Source organism: Dermochelys coriacea, chromosome 1 (assembly GCF_009764565.3).
Source record: "Dermochelys coriacea isolate rDerCor1 chromosome 1, rDerCor1.pri.v4, whole genome shotgun sequence".
Classification (NCBI taxonomy): Eukaryota; Metazoa; Chordata; order Testudines; family Dermochelyidae; genus Dermochelys; species Dermochelys coriacea.
Window position 1 is genome coordinate 198,766,369 of NC_050068.2, and position 17,374 is coordinate 198,783,742.

The 17,374-nt window shown below is 40.7% G+C and overlaps 1 long non-coding RNA gene across 1 annotated transcript in view; it reads right to left on the minus strand.

Annotated features, from left to right (window-relative positions):
- Nucleotides 1-707: 707 nt before the first annotated feature.
- Nucleotides 708-17,374, minus strand: part of LOC119843621 — a 164,665-nt gene continuing 147,998 nt past the window's right edge. Inside the window, exon 4 of the long non-coding RNA XR_005289032.2 lies at nt 708-2,500. This is a non-coding gene — a long non-coding RNA (uncharacterized LOC119843621). The remainder of the gene's footprint in view (nt 2,501-17,374) is intronic.

Here is a 17,374-nt window from a genome sequence, read left to right on the forward strand (position 1 = left end):
TTAGGACAGTGGCCTGGTATGTGGGAATCTGCCTCACTCAGAGTAGAGGTTTTCAGCCTAGATCACTATGAATCAGGTAAAGCAGGGACTTGAACTGCGTCTCCCGTCCCACACCAGGCCTTAACCAAGGATGCGGGGTGAGAGCTCTCCCAAGCGCTCTCTCTAAAAAACTTCCCAATGAAAACTTCATCAAAACAATCACGTCTCCATGAAACATTTCAGCTTTGATGAACTTTCGTTTTGGTGAAAATGTTCCAATCAGCTTTAATCATCAGCCATTACTTTTCATTTTACAGCTCATCTGAGTGTATGAAACCTCAGAGAGGAGGGATGGATTTAGGGGCAGGCAACCCAGGTGACTGCCTGGGGTGCTGGGCTTGCGGGGCGCCAGGTTTGGGGTGTTGTTTTCTTGTCTGATTATATATGGCATGAATAAATACAGATTTACAGATCCTATCGGGCAAATTTATCCTCTTATATGACAAGCATAATTCATGCATGCAAATCATGAATCAAAGTCATGAAATGGGTTACAAATGCAATAAAAAAATAAGATATTCAAAAGTTTAACAAATGGGGGAGGGGCCAAAGACACTCCTCACCTGTGGTGCCATTTAGTCTAGGACCAGCCCTGTCAGAGAGTATGTTGCCCCCAACACTGTCCTAGAGAACTGCCAGCCAGCATGAGAGCTTGTAGACTAGACAAAGACAGGTTTTTTTATTAAAATTTTAATAATTTCCCCCCCAGTTTTTTTACTAGCTCTGTTCAGCACTAAATCAGAGAGGAACACTGCCACCTACTGCACTAAATCAGCAGCACCACTTCCTGCAGAGCAATAAAATTCCCATAGATGTTTCCCAGCCAGATACTGACCAGACCATACACTGCTTACTGGATAAGACATGATAAGATCACAGACCACCGTGGTAGGAAGGTATTTGCAACCAATAGTTGTTGATAATGCTACTAAGACCGGAACGAAAAGAAGTTAAATTATGTGCCGAGTGTTATGGTTCAGGGCAACTGCACCTGTATTTCATCCTCATAGTCCAATAAGGACATCCACTCTAGGTTTCTGACTTCTCAGCTGTCACCTCTCTTGGGTAGACACCCAGGTCCCTCTACCTCCTGACCCATTTTTTTCCAGGCTGTACAGTTCCTTAAACTATGTTATTCCCAGCAAGCCAGACAGCCTAAACAGCTAGAGTCTATGGATTGCTTTCTCCCTGACAGCTTATGCACAGCATAAATGGTATGCAATCCGTCCTTTAGCCCCCACCAAGAGGAGTTTCTGTGGTTACAAGTTCACAACAATGTTGTCTCAGAACAAAAACAACCCTGAAAGGGTCAGTGTTTTCTTTATACAGTTTGAGCTTTCGAACTTCATAGTCTGGGAATTGGTAATCAGCAGACACTAGTTTTCTCCTCAGGGCACAGCTTCAAAAGGTTGGATTTGGAAGTGGTAATTTGCATTCACCTTCCTCCAGTTACTGCCTAAGAAGCCCACTCAATTTTACTTGTCTCAAAAGTTCCTTCTTGCCTGGCATATTGTTTAAAATAGTCCTTTGAGATTCATAATACTTTCCAAGATTTACCTTGGCCATGTTTCCCCACTAGAGAAGTTACATACAATCCCACAATAATACATATAGTTTGCACTTAATACAATGGACTCCAAAGATACTTAAACTTAATTCAATAAATCTTTTCAAGGATATTGTGGGAAATTGCCCTATCTGTCACACTAAGAACAGTTAGCTAGAGGCTCCCAAATAGGAGAACAAAGTTCTATTCCATTATATGCTCATTTTCTCAGGCTTATAAATCAGACACACATTATCCAACTAAAACATAGCTGACTTGGGAGCTCTCTTTCCAGTTGCAGTCATAGCTCTTATTAGTAAGATGTATGTGACAGATTGTACAGTGGAAGCTGTTAAGCGAGTAATATTGCAGAGTTTGGAATCCCTAACGCCAGGATCAATGGAGGATGAAGAGCTAGTGGTTTCTGAGATGAAGTCCAGGACCAGAGTCTGAGGGGCCATTAGGAATTATATGAGAAAGAAGGAGACAAATGTACAGACCTATCTATATATTCTTGAAAGAGTCAACAATTACCTGACACAGATTGGCCAGAGCAAATAATCTTAGCTAGGTACAAATTACACAATGTGATACAGAATACAACATCAATGTAATGGCACAAAAACTGGTAGCGGTTCTGGAATGTTGTCTACTTCAAAACATTAATGTCCTGTACAGTCCAGTCATGTGAATGTCCAGTACAGTTCAGCCATATGTAAAAATATTTTTCATAACATGGGAAGATACTGATCATAACTATGTGGTGCACAGGCCAACATGGGAACCAGGGGTTGCTCTTAGCACTCTCCTGAGGGCTAGAGAGAGATTCTGCTTTGCTGCTCATGCAGGGTGAGAATTGGCTTCCTCTTCCAGTGCTCCTGCACAGTACAGGGCAGGATCTTCCTCTCACTCTGACTGGAAAATATAAACTGTAATTAGACATTAATCTACTTTTTTTTTAAAGTGGGACATCAGGTTAAAATAAAATAGTTTAAAACTATTAAAACATACACAACACTCCTCAGTCCTAAAGAATACTCTTACCTTCCCTACAAAAGTTAGAAGACGATAATTTCACAGAGTATATTTTAAAAGTGTATTAGATAATATAGGGCATACAAATTAAGGAGACAGAAAAATTTAAGGAGCAGAACAGGAATTTCGAACACTTGTTTACACTTGTATATTTACTTCAAAGTAATGGCCCCAGTGAACTCACTACCTTATGAAGTATCAAATTAACTTAAGTTTTCTCACTGGAGTGCCAGCTTTGGACAGAGCAGCCCTCTGTCCATCTTTCCTTTTCTCAATGACACAGCAGCTTGCAACATTCCAGTGAACTCTCATTTCTGGTCTCTCTAAACTGAGCGTGCTTGCCAGATGTGATGGCTGGGAATGAGAAAACCTGAAGAAGGTTCTAAGCAGAAACACACCAATTCCCAGCAGCAAGTTTTCTAGCATATTATCTCTGTTGAAATGAGTGTCTAACAAACTCTGCTAAATAGCAAATTTCCAAAGATATATGTGTGGCACTGAAATTCAGTTGTGTGTGTTTCTGGATGAATACCGTGCAAAAGTGAACACTGATTTGAGTAAAACTATTAATTTGATTACATGGTATTTTTGTCTCTTTACGTTCATTTTCCATGGCCATTCATATAAGTAGGTTTTTGTTCATGAGGATGTTCATGCAAATGGACGGTTTCATGAATAGCTGTGAAAATGTGTATTTGCTCTGGAAGTGTTCACATGGCCATCTTGAAAACTCTTTGGAGATTTGGGAGTCATCCAGTTCGGGTGTAGAAACAATACCATGCAACTAGATGACTAATAATTCAGCTTAAGCACAGAACATTCAAAGTTGTCCTAGCAAATAGTTTGTAAATGACCCAGAGGGTGGGATTCATTCACTTAAACCATTCATTGGATAACTTTGAACCACCAAATTCATAAAAATCACATCTCTTCATGGCTCAGCTTGAGCAACACTGGCTCTGAAATCCACCTGCTGGCATAAATCAGTCTCCTGTGAGGGAGGTTGCAGCTGAGGGAAGCACCTCAACCTTGCCTCTGATGGGAGGTCTGTATAGGGCCAATGATGCTGCCCATGGAAGGGGCATGGCCAGTTCAGTCAGACAATATGCTGATTAAGCACATCTTCTCAGGAGCTTCTGCAGTCAGGTCTCCTTGGCAGAAGCAGAAGTTGTGCTCCACAAGTGTGACATACCCGAACTGTAATCAAACTGTGAGATCTGTCACTCATCTGAGATCCAAATGTATCTTAGTCACACTCCCATGTGATGTATTTAACACTAGCTCATTTCCATCAGAAATGCTGAGTCATGAGATGAGGTTATGGAAATACGAGTATAAGAAAATAAATCTCACATCATTTCAAGCTCCTTTCCCAGCTGGTTTTTCATTGTGTGCTGCTTTGGGGATAACTGTTTCATATGTTGTATTCCATTATACAAAGGATGGTGTTTCTTTAGCAATTGCTTTAAAAAGTGATTTAAATACGTTATTCATCGCCCCCCCCCACCGTCAAACAAAGCTTTCTGTTCCCATTGAGGCTAAAAAATTTCGTTGTACGCATAATCTTTTATGAGTGCATTCTTAGAATACTTTCTTTCTTAGAACTGTAACGATTCCATTTATAAAAAGGAATGATACTGATAGCAATGTTAGGAACTTCCAGAGGGGAACCACTCAGACCTTTAAATTTCCATATTAGTCCTGTTCCAAGAAGAAGAAAAAAAAAGCCTTGATCACATAGTTTAAATTCTTTAAAAAAAAAAAAACAACTTCACATGCCAAGCTAAGAGGATAGGAAAATTGGGTTTCACTTCCTCCATAAAATCTCACAGCTTTCCAAAGACAGCTTCAGTTCAAACTCCTAATCAGGCTCAGTTGCAACCTGATTTATAACTAAAAAAATCAGACATTCCCAACTAGTTCTGCAGCTGATAAGATACCAGGCTGACGTGGATTGGAGTTCTGAGAAAGTATAGGGTCAGATTGTGGCTGCTTGTTGTGTGAATGTGCAAAGGGTAGGTAGGGGTGTCTCAGGTAGGGCCAGCTACAGGCATCAGCGAGGGAAGCAGGTGCCTGGGGCAGCCCATAGAAAGGGGCGGCACTCCATCAGTTATTGGGGCGGCACGTCTGGGTCTTCAGCGGCGGGCCCTTCATTCCCTCCCTTCTACTTCGGAGGCAGCTCAATCAGGTTTTTTTTTTTTCTTTTCTTTTTTTTTTCCGCTTGGGGAGGCAAAAAAGCTGGAGCCAGCCCTGGTCTCAGGGAGCCCTTTTTCACTCTTACGGGACAATCAACCCCAGTGCTTATACTCCTTGATCCCCAGAAGCCATAACTGAGTAACGTGAGTGGGGTTGTGTGTCTTCTAGACCTATTCCATGAAGAGAGAGTATATTCTTTTAAAGTGTGTAGCAACTACTGCCCCTTAGCTCTCTCCTCAGGAGACCCCTAGTGGTATTCTTTCCATGTCAGCATTCTGCAGGCAGATAAAGGCCTCCTTTTGCACCCCTCACCCCAAACACCATGGCTGCAAAAGTCTAGTCCACAAGCTGTAGATTTGTTCTTTGTGATTTTTTTTTTTTAAATGAAAAACCACATTCCTATTTCTAATGAACCTGCTGTGGCTCAGTTTAACAAACACACTGAAAACTATGTTAACACAAACTGGTTTTGCAACTACAGTCACTGACTAATCATAGTCTCACGGCAAATAAAATCACATTCCCCATGGCAATTCCTCCACATGAATACCACTGTCTTATGGGGCCACCTGTTAGAAACGCCAGACAAATAGCAGTCCCTAGGGCAATCCATATTAACCCATTTCACCGCATTTTAGTCATGACTTTTGGTTTCCTACAAATCGGCTGAGATAACTAGCACATATTGTAGCACATACATAGTATTTTGCTCTGGTATTTTTGCTGTGACAGTTACTCATGGACAGAGAAAGATCATGTCACTGGAACAGTTGACAAAAAAAAGTTCAAAATTCAATAACTGGGTAATAAAAGCATAAAAGAAATATATCAGCCCACCATAATTCCATACAAGAATCATCTCACACGCCTCAATACAAGTTGTCAGAATTAAATGCTTATGGTCCCCTTCCCACAGTGCCATTGCATTAGATTAGAAACAGGGTATTAAAAGGGTTTTCAGTGCTCAGAGCCTTAGTTGTTGCAGATCAGCACTTTATGGTTCAGATTAAGGGATTCCTAAACTCTACCTGAGCTTCTTCAATAGCTTTTATTTTTATTCCTTCCTAAATATTTGCTGAGATATGAGTATTCTGAAGAAAAGTAGCAAAACATTCTATTTTTATAAACCCTTGGAAATACTGCATATATGTACCTGCATGTTTTGCCTACGTATACCTGCATGTTATTCTACGGTATAATATATGACAAAGTACTAATGTGGTAACATACAACCTGAGTCAAATTCTACCCTAAAATGCATGCATGCAGTCCATACTAATTCTGAATTTGATTACTCTAACGTTCTCCTTTCCAGACTTCTCACATTCCATCCTCCAGTCTATCCAAAATACTGCCACGTTAAATTATTTTTGCTCATCACCTCCAACTCTGAATTTCTTAATTGGGTTCCTGTCTCTAATACCAACAAATTCAAGTTACTTATCCTTCCTCTGAAGGTCCTACATAATCTTACAACTACTGATATCTCTGATCCCTTTTCTTTCTTCTTTTAGTAACTTTTCCAAACTATTGCTTGGAAAATATGCAAGTTTTATAATAAATAATGAAACTATGCAGTTGCAAGTATATTGAAAATCTCAAGAATTTATACACAGTAAACTAATACTCCTGTAAGTTAGAAGTGTTGTTATATCCATTTTACAGAAGGGTAGCTTGAGGCACATTAAGACACTTGATCTAGGTCACACACTGAGATTCTGTAGCAGAGTCAGGACTAAAATGTAGGACTACTGGCTCCCATTCTTCTGCTGTAATGACTAGATAGCACAAATGGAATGATTCAGTTCCTTAGGACTTCTGAAAGCCATGAAAACATTATTAGAGGGGCAAGTTGGGTGAGGTAATATATTTTATTGGACTGACTTCTGTTAGTGAGAGATAAAAGCTATCACCCACCTTGTCTTTCTATTATCCAGTGACCAACACGGCTACAACAACACAGCATACATGAAAACGTTGTAATTTTGCAATTTTAGTGAATAGCAGATTCAGTTTTTTATTTGTAATCTCTTTACCATCAATACTTGTTCTATCTTTGTGATCAGGAAGGCTACTGGTAATGTGTAAAATACGCGTGGATTCTTTAGAAGCTGGAGGAAATATAGCATCAACAAACTGTCCTTTGCCCTTTGAAAAAAGTACTGATATCATGCTATGGTCCAAGAGCTAAAGGCTGAGCATATGGAGACTAGGTTGAGCAGATCTTTCAAGAAAGTATTCCTTAACAAAGGGATAATGAGAGTCCAGAAGGATCAGTGAACTGATAAATACCAACAGTGAGGGGAACACATTAAAGAGAGGAAAGAGCTTGCTTTCTATAGAGATAAATGTGGCCATATATCTCTTTGATATATTTGAAACTTTGAAAGTAAAAAGAAAGAGCTTTATTTAGTATAAAATTTACTGGTTCTTTGAGGAACAAAGGTAAAGCCAAAAAAGATACTTCTATCAAACAAAGAATTTTGTACACTTTCCACAGGGGTTTGTGAAACTGCCTCACTGCATGGAAGGAACAACAAAATTTGCCAATTGCCCAGTTAATGATAGCAGTTCTGAATACTCATGCTGAGTTTTTATCCTTATAAATCTTGTGCTCCCTTATGGTATAAGCTTGTCTACACAGGGAAATTAACCGCATAGCTATAGTGGAGTTACTATTTCACTCTTGCTATTCTAGCAGGATTCCTCTGTGTGGACACTCTAGTCTGGAATAAAAGTAATTATTAATTATATAGTTGTAATTATAAAATAAATTATAAACGATTATAAATATGTTATAAAATTTGAATATTTTATAAGTATTATTAATGAGTAATTAAATTGGGCTAATTATTCAAAAATTAAGTCACTTTTATTCTGGAATAGAGTATCCAGGCAGGGGAGTTATACAAGAATAGCTATTGCAGAATTGCTACATGGTCAATTTCCTCATGTAGACAAGCCTGTGACAGGATAAGATGGACCTCTTGAAAAGTTAAATTACTTGAAGAAGCTCAACTCTGTAGTGTAAGTTCTGGTGTACAAGTAAATCAGATTTTTTCAAAATGTAAATACATGGCTTCAAAACCTGACCCTAGGAGGGAGCAGAAATGCATTATTTTACTGGCTTTTACACCATTACTCTAATTCCTTTTATGTCATGCAAATTTTAATAGAAAAAACATTGGTGTTAAAAATCTAATTTTATAATTAGTGTACCATCCAAAACTAGTCTTCCAGAAAGCTTATAGCAACAGCTCCCTATGCTGTCACTCTGTAGATCTAACAAGCTAAGCGTGGGCATACTGGATCAGTATCATGTAGTCATCAAAGATTGTAAGGACCTCCTCATAAGAGAGTGTTAACTCCTGTATCCTGGCCATATTCCAACTCAGTACACAGGGGTGGGAAGAAGGAACCCCACCTTGCCTATGGCCTATATGAGGGCGGAGCAGAATTGCAGTATCTGAGTTTAGGGAAGTGCAGTTCCCTCAGTACTCCCCTCTTGTGCAGAATAGGCACTTGAATTACGTAGAAATAATACGCTGCAACTCTTAAAGGGAAATTTGTGCAGCATTCCCTTATGCACCAGGGAGTGCCATAAGGCATTGTGAGTCTTTTAAGACTGGGTGGCTGTGGCTTTATGCTGTTCCCAATGCAGGACTGTGCTGACACAGCACTATCTAGCCCTTAGGGAAAATAACTTGTTCAGAATGTTCTGCACATGCAAAAAGAGGTAATAACTCTATAAAATCAAAACCAATTTTCACCAAGATCATTTAAGGATGTTGTATTGGATGCTCAAAAAGCCAAGATCACACAGATGCAGAAAGGTTAAAGAGGCAAGAAGCCATTCTGTTTAAAAGGAGATGTGGAAGTGGCAATAAAACATAAAATGATAATATACAAAGGATGGAAAAAGAGGAAATTAATGGCAATGACTATAAATTACAAGTTTAAAAATGTAGATGATAAGGGAAGCTAAAGGAATCAATGAAGCATCAATGCCCAGTTGAGTTAAAGACAAAAAGTAAGCATTTTAAATACATATTAGGGGGGAAAAACTAGGTCAGGTATAGATGAATGTGGTAAAATTGTACATAGTGATGTAGAAAGAACTACCTATTGAACATTTCTGCCCTATTTTGTACTTGAAATGAAGCAGGAGAATGTATCCATCCCATACGATGATGCTGATGAACTAGAAAGTTTACCACCTATAACAAAGGAGGATGTGAGGCAGCATCTGCTAAAATTAAATATTTTCAAATCAACAGGCTTGGATAACTTGTATCTAAGGGTCTTAAAGAAACAAGCTGAGGAGCTCTCTGAACCACTAAATGTTAGTTTTTAATAAATACAGGAAAACTGAGAAAATTTCAAAGGATTGGAGAACTGCCAATGTAGTTTCAATAGTTAAAAAGGATAAAAGATGACCCAGGGAAGAACAGCCCAATTAGCCTGACATCAATCCTGGGTTAATTTGGGAAGCTATCAACAAAGAATTAGAGGTTAAAAATATAATTATGCCAGTCAGCACAGTTACATGGAATGTAGGACTTGTCAAATTAATATGTTGTCTTTTTGACAAGGTTATAGGTCTGGCCAATAAAGGCAAATGTGCTGACATAATATACTTGGATTTCTCCATGGCATTTGATTTAGTACCATGTGGCATTTTGATTTAAAAGCATGCATTACAGGGAAGTAACAGTGCACACAGTAGATGGATTAAAAAATGGCTGAGTGACATATTTCAAAATGTAGTTGTTATTGATGAGATATCAATGAGCAGGGCCATTTCCAGCAGGGTCCCCATAGATCAGCTCTTGGCTCAGCATTATTTAATATTTTTATCAATGATCTAAATGATGATATAAAATCTTTGCTGGTAAATTTTGAAGATGACAAAGATTGGTGGGGCAGAAAATAATGAAGAGGACAGGTTGCAGTTGCAGAGTGATCTGAATAACCTGGTTAAATGGTCATAATCCTATAAAATGTGTTTTAATACAGGCAAATCTAAAGGTAATACATCTGAGCACCAAGAACACAGATTATACCTAGAGGATGGGAAGCACTGTCTTGGAAAGTAGTGACTCAGAGAAGGATTTAGGGGTTATTATAGATAATTGCCTCAACATGTCAGTGCAAGGCTATGACAAAAAGGGCAAATGAGATCTTTGGATATCTGAAAAGGGGAGGATCAAGAAGAAATAGAGAAATGATCTTGCCTCTGTACACAGCATTGATAAGACTGCTACTAGAATACTGTGTCCAGTTCTGGTTTCCATTCTTTGGGAAGGATGTGGAAACACTGAAGAGAATTCAAAGGAGGGCCACAAAATGATCAATGGATCAATCAAAAATGAACCGGGGCTGGAAAACAAAAGTATGATATTAGGCCTAAGGAGCTCAATTTATTCAGTTTATCAAGGGGAGGCTGTGAGGTGGCTTGGTCACTGTGTATAGGTACTAACATATGGAAAAGAAATCTGATGGGGGGCTTTTCAATCTTGCTAGCAAAGGCATAAACAAGATCCAATGTCTGGAAGCTGAAATTAAACAAATTTAGCATGGAATTAAGATGTAATTCCCTAGCAGTGCGGGTAAATAAAACATTGGAGCAGCTTACCAGAGGAGGTGGTGGTAGTCTCACCATAGCTTGGAGTCTTTACAACAAGGTTAGATATCTTTCTAAAAGATATGCTTAAATCCAGCTTTGGGCTGGATAGTCTCGGAAATTCTTCTGGCCTCAGAATTTATGGATCTATGAGTCCCACTGTTTATTCCCTTCCTTCTTGGGACATGGAGAGAACAGGGTTGTCTGCATTGCCCTCAACATGCTCATAACACTTGCAGCTTGACGTCTATAATCAAATCCCATGCTCCAGAGATTCAGCTGATCACCTGCTGGGGGTCAGGAAGGAATATTCCTTCCTAGCTGCATCTCAGTTTTGATCTAGGTGTTGGCTTATACAATTAAGTACTAACAACGAGGAGTCCTTGTGGAACCTTAGAGACTAACAAATTTATTTGGGCATAAGCTTTCGTGGGATATAACCCACTTCCTCAGATGCAGGAGTGGAAAATACAGTAGAGAAGTATAAATACACAGCACATGAAAAGATGGGAGTTGCCTTACCAAGGGGGGGGGGGTCAGTGCTAATGAGCCAATTCCATTAAGGTGGAAGTGGACAATTCTCAACAGTAGACAAGAAGGAAGGAAAAATCACTTTTGTAGTGCTAATGAGTTCAATGTAATCAAGGTGGCCCATTTCAAACAATTAACAAGAAGGTGCGAGTATCAGCAGGGGGGAAATTAGTTATTGTAGTGACCCATCCACAAGGACTCCTAGTTGTTTTTGCTGATACAGACTAACATGGCTACCACTCTGAAACCTGTCATAATTAAGTACTGGGGGACTTCAACTATCCAGACATCTGTTGGGAAAATAACACAGCAGGGCACAGATTATCCAACAAGTCCTTGGAATGTATTGGAGACATTATTTTATTTCAGAAGGTGCAGACCACTACTGGGGAGAGGCTGTTCTAGATTTGATTTTGACACACAGGGAGGAACTGGTTGATAATTTGAAAGTGGAAGGCAGCTTGGGTGAAAATGATCACAAAATGATGGAGTTCATGATTCTAAGGAATGGTAGGAGGGAGAATAGCAAAATAAAGACAATGGATTTAAAGAAGGCAGACTTTAGCAAACTGAGGGAGTTAATAGGTGAGATCCCATGGGAAGCAAGTCTAAGGGGAAAAACAATTGAAGACAGTTGGCAATTTTTCAAAGAGACATTATAAAGGGCACAAGAGCAAATATCCCACTGCATAGGAAAGATAGGAAGTATGGCAAAAGACCACTATGGCTTAACCAGGAGATCTTCAGTGATCTAAAAGTAAAAAAAGAATCCTACAAAAAGTGGAAACTAGGTGAAATTACAGAGGATGAATATAAACAAGTAACAAAGGTTTGTAGGGACAAAATTAGAAAGGCCAAGGGACAAAACGAGATCAAACTAGCTAGAGACATAAAGGGTAACAAGAAAACATTCTACAAATACATTAGAAGCAAGAGGAAAACCAAGGACAGGATAGGCCCATTACTCAATGATGGGGGGGGAGGGGAACAACAACAGAAAATGTGGAAATGCAGAGGTGTTTAATGACTTTTTTGTTTCAGTTTTTACCAAGAGGGTTGGTAGTGATTGGACATCTAACATAGTGAATGCTGGTGAAAATAAGGTAGGATCAGAAGAGGCTAAAATAGGGTAAGAACAAGTTAAAAATTACTTAGACAAATTAGATGTCTTCAAGTCACCAGGGCCTGATGAAATGCATTCCAGAATACTCAAGGAGCTGACTGAGAAGATATCTGATCCTGTAGCAATTATCTTTGAAAAGTCATGGAAGATGGGAGAGATTCCAGAAGACTGGCAAAAAGCAAATATCATTCCAATCTATAAAAAGGGAAATAGGGACTGTGACAGGCTCAGTCACAGAGAACCCCTTGGGACTGTCACCTGATGTGCTGAAATTACCTCTGAGCCCGTTTTCCCTGCCAGCTTGGGACTTCTAGAACCCTGCCTTGTTGAGCCAGACATGCTAGCCTGCTGCAACACAGACCCAAGGTCTGGACCACGCCCCCAAAGCTGCAGGCTTTAAGTGAAAACAGCTCAGTGGGTTACCTATCACCAGCACCCAGACACTCAGTTTCCAACGGGATCCAAACCCCAAATAAATTAGTTTTACTCTGTATAAAGCTTATACAGAGTAAATTCATAAATTGTCCGCCCTGTATAACACTGATAAAGAGATATGCACAGCTGTTTGCTCCCCCAGGTATGAATCACTTACTCTGGATTTATTAACAAACAAAAGTGGTTTTATTAAGTATAAAAAGTAGAATTTAAGCAGTTTCAAGTAGTAACAGACAGAACAAAGTAAGTCACCAAGCAAAATTAAGCAAAAACACACACTTCTAAGGCCAATACATTAAGAAACTGATTACAGGTAATATCTCCCCCTCAGAGATATTCCAATAAATTTCTTTCACAGACTAGACTCCTTCCTAATCTGGGCCCAATCCTTTCCCCTGGTACAGTTTTTGTTAGTTCCAGCAGACATCTCAGGTGGTAAGCAGGGGTTTTCTCATGACTAGAAGCCCCTTTTGTCCTGCTCCACCTCCTTTTATAGCTTTGGCACAAGGCAGGAATCCTTTGTCTATGCTAGTCCCCACCCCTGCCTCATTAATGGAAAAGTACAAGGATTAAGATGGATTCCCACATAATGTGACATGGTCACATGTCACTGTAAGACCCCTAGTCTCAATTTTTCTTGGGTTGGCCCACACCTACACAGGAAGGTTTACAGGTAAATAAAACATTTACAACCAATTGTCTGGGTCAATGGGAGCCATCAAGATTCTAAACCACCATTAATGGCCTACACTTTGCATAATTACAGTAGGACCTCAGAGTTATACTTCATATTTCTAGTTTTAGATACAAGAATGCTACGTACATACAAATAGGATGAACACACTCAGTAGATCACAAACTTTCTAATGATACCTTACAAGAGACCTTTTGCGTAAAGCATATTCCAGTTACATTATATTCACACTCATAAGCATATTTCCATAAAACATATGGAGTGCAACATCACAAGGACAACCCAGGGAATTACAGACCAGTAAGCTTAACTTCTGTACTCAGAAAGATAATGGAGCAAACAATTAAGTAAATAATTTGCAAACATCTAGAAGATGATAAGGTGATAAGTAACAGCATGGATTTGTCAAAAACAAATTGTGTCAAACCCATCTAATGGCTTTTTTTGACAGAGTAACAAGCCTTGTGGATGGGGGGAAGTGGTAGACGTGTTATATCTTGACTTTAGTAAAGCTTTTGATACTGTCTTGCATGATCTTCTCATAAACAAACTAAGGAAATGCAACCTAGATGGAGCTACTATAAGGTGAGTGCATAACTGGATGGAAAACCATTTGGAGAGAGTAGTTATCAGAGTTTCACAGTCATGCTGAAAGGGCATAACAAGTGAGGTCCCACAGGGATCAGTTCTGGTCCGGTTTTGTTCAATATCTTCATCAATGATTTAGATAATGGCATAGAGAGTACACTTATAAAGTTTGCAGATGATACCAAGCTGGGGGGGGGGGTTGCAAGTGCTTTGCATTTTGATTATAATTCAAAATGATCTGGACAAAATGGAGAAATGGTCTGAAGTAAATAGAATGAAATTCAATAAGGACAAATGCGAAGTACTCCACTTAGGAAGGAACAATCAAAATGGGAAATGACTGCTTAGGAAGTAGTAGTGAGGAGAGGGATCTGGGGGTCATAGTGGATCACAAGCTAAATATGAGTTAACAGTGTAACACTGTTCCAAAAAAAGCGAACATCATTCTGGGATGTATTAGCAGGAGTGTTGTAAGCAAGACACGAGAAATAATTCTTCCGCTCTACTCAGTGCTGATTAGGCCTCAACTGGAGTATTGTGTCTAGTTCTGGGCACCACATTTCAGGAAGGATGTGGGCAAATTGGAGAAAGTCCAGAGAGAGCAACAAAAATGATTGATGGTCTAGAAAACATGTCCTATAAAGAAAGATTGAAAAAATTGGGTTTGTTCAGTCTGGAGAAGAGAAGATTGAGGGGTGACATGATAACAGTTTTCAAGTACATAAAAGGTTGTTACAAGGAAGAGGGAGAAAAAATGTTTTTCTTAACCTCTGAGGATAGGACAAGAAACAATCGGCTTAAATTGCGGCAAGGGAGGTTTAGGTTGAACATTAGGAAAAACTTCCTAACTTTCAGGGTGGTTAAGCACTGGAATAAATTGCCTAGGGAGGTTGTGGAATCACCATCCTTGGAAATTTTTAAGAGCAGGTCAGACAAACACCTGTCAGGGATGGTCTAAATAATACTTAGTGCTGCCATTAGTGCAGGGGATTGGATTAGATGACCTCTCGAGGTCCCTTCCAGTCCTATGATTCTATGACTTTATTATTACTATAGTATTTTCTTAAGACCTCAATATTCTGTAGATGAACCAACACACACCCAGGGCATGTGGCTTTTGTGATGCAATTGCACTTCTCAAATGCTGGAAAATACTAGTTTTCAGAATCATGTGCCACTATGAAGATAGGGTGTGTGATTACTAGTAATGGGTGAGCCTCAAAAGACTTCCTTGCATCCACTGTGTCATAAAAATAAAGGGAAGGGTAAACACCTTTAAAATCCCTCCTGGCCAGAGGAAAAACCCTTTCACCTGTAAAGGGTTAAGAAGCTAGGATAACCTCACTGGCACCTGACCACAATGACAAATGAGGAGACAAGATACTTTCAAAGCTGGAGGGGGGAGAAACAAAGAATCTGTCTGTCTGGGTGATGCTTTTGCTGGGGACAGAGCAGGAATGGAGTCTTAGAATTTAGTAAGTAATCTAGCTAGATATGTGTTAGATTATGATTTCTTTAAATGGCTGAGGAAATAAGCTGTGCTGAATAGAATGGATATTCCTGTCTTTGTGTCTTTTTTGTAACTTAAGGTTTTGCCTAGAGGGATTCTCTATGTTTTGAATCTAATTACCCTGTAAGGTATTTACCATCCTGATTTTACAGAGGTGATTCTTTTTACCTTTTCTTATATTAAAATTCTTCTTGTAAGAAATTGAATGCTTTTTTCATTGTTCTTAAGATCCAAGGGTTTGGGTCTGTAGTCACCTATGCAAATTGGTGAGGATTTTTATCAAGCCTTCCCTAGGTGTGCAAGGTTTTGGTGAGGATTTTGGGGGGAAAGACGTTTCCAAACAATGCTTTCCCAGTAAACCCAGTCAAACGTTTGGTGGTGGCAGTGGAAGTCCAAGGGCAAAGAGTAAAATAGTTTGCACCTTGGGGAAGTTTTAACCTAAGCTGGTAAAAGTAAGCTTAGGAGATTTTCATGCAGGTCCCCACATCTGTACCCTAGAGTTCAGAGTGGGGAAGGAACCTTGACACACTGCATAGTTGATAATTTTCAGAGGGTGAAACCATGGCCCCACTGAAATCAATGGGAGCTTTTTCAGGATTTCAACCAGAACGTACAAGACATCTGTCTCTATTTCCTTGAGTTCAATAGCAAGTCAGCAGGATCAAGCGGGAGGTTAACAGTTCCTGGCACCCTTGGGACATATGACCTGACAGGGTGGAGAAGTAGCCATTAGGCTCCTTCTCAAGAGACTCTACACCTTCCTGAGTACAAAGGCTTCCTGAATAGGAAGACTTGATGTGCAAGTAGGAAAGCAGATTTCCTAATCATCTTCTAAATATGAGACTCAATGTTGGAGGCAGGAGTGGGCTGCTTGCCCATTCTCCTCTCAGGTAATCTGACATTGTACGCTAGAAGTTAGGGAATGGATATATGGATCATGATGGAACATCCTCAAACTCCCAGAATGGACAAGGGAAAGAAAAAGGTCATGAACTGAACTTTCCTGATCATTGAAAAAAGGATAGAGTTTGGTTAGAAGCATGAGTGAAGGTTGGATCAATTCTTATTTAACCAGAGAGCTTCATTCATCCCTAGCAGTTAACTTAGAACTGCAGACCTAACCCATGCTCTTCCTTATGTAATGCTTGCAAAGGACATATTAACTGAGAGTAGGGTTGCCAGGGTTGTCAAAAAGGGATTCTGGTGGCTCTGGTCAGCACTGCTGATTGGACCATTAAAAGTTTGGTCTGAAGTGCAGTGGGGCTAAGGCAGGCTCCCTGCCTGCCCTGGTTCTGCGTGACTCCTGGAAACAGGTGGCATTCTCCTAGGTGGAGGTGCGACCATGGGGGCTCTGAGTGCTGCCCCCACACTGAAAGCTAGCTCTGCCACTCCCATTGGCTGGGAACCATGGCGCCTGTGGATGGGGATGGCGCACAGAGCCACCTGGTCATGCCTCTGCCTAGGAGCCAGGAGGAAATGCTGGCTGCTTCTGGGAGCCGCCTGAGGTGAGCACTGCCTGGAGCCTGCATCCTGAACCCCTACCTGCACCCCAATTTCCTGCCCCAGACCTAAATCTCTCCCACACCCTAACTCCCTCCCATAGCCTGCACCCACACACCCTCCTGCATCCCAAACCCCTGCCCCAGCCCTGAGCCCCCTCCAGCACCCCAAATCCTTCATCCCCGGCCCCACACCACAGCCCAGGCCCCCAACTGGAGCCCTCACCCCCCTGCACCCCAACCCCCTGCCTCAGCCTGGAGCCTCCCCACACCCTGAACCCCTCATTTCTGGCCCTGCCCCAGAGCCCACACTCCCAACCCACAGCACATATCCCCTCCCACAGCCTATGCCCCTGCCCCAGCCTGACGGCCTCTCCCATACTCCGAATGTCTCATTTCTGGCCCCATCCTGGAGCCTGCACCCCCAGCCACGGCCCTCACCCCCTCCCGCACCCCAACCCCCTGCCCAACCCGGTGAAATTAGCGAGTGAGCAAGGGTCGGGAAGAGCGAGCGACAGATGGAGGGGGGGTGGAGTGAGCAGGGATGTGGCCTTG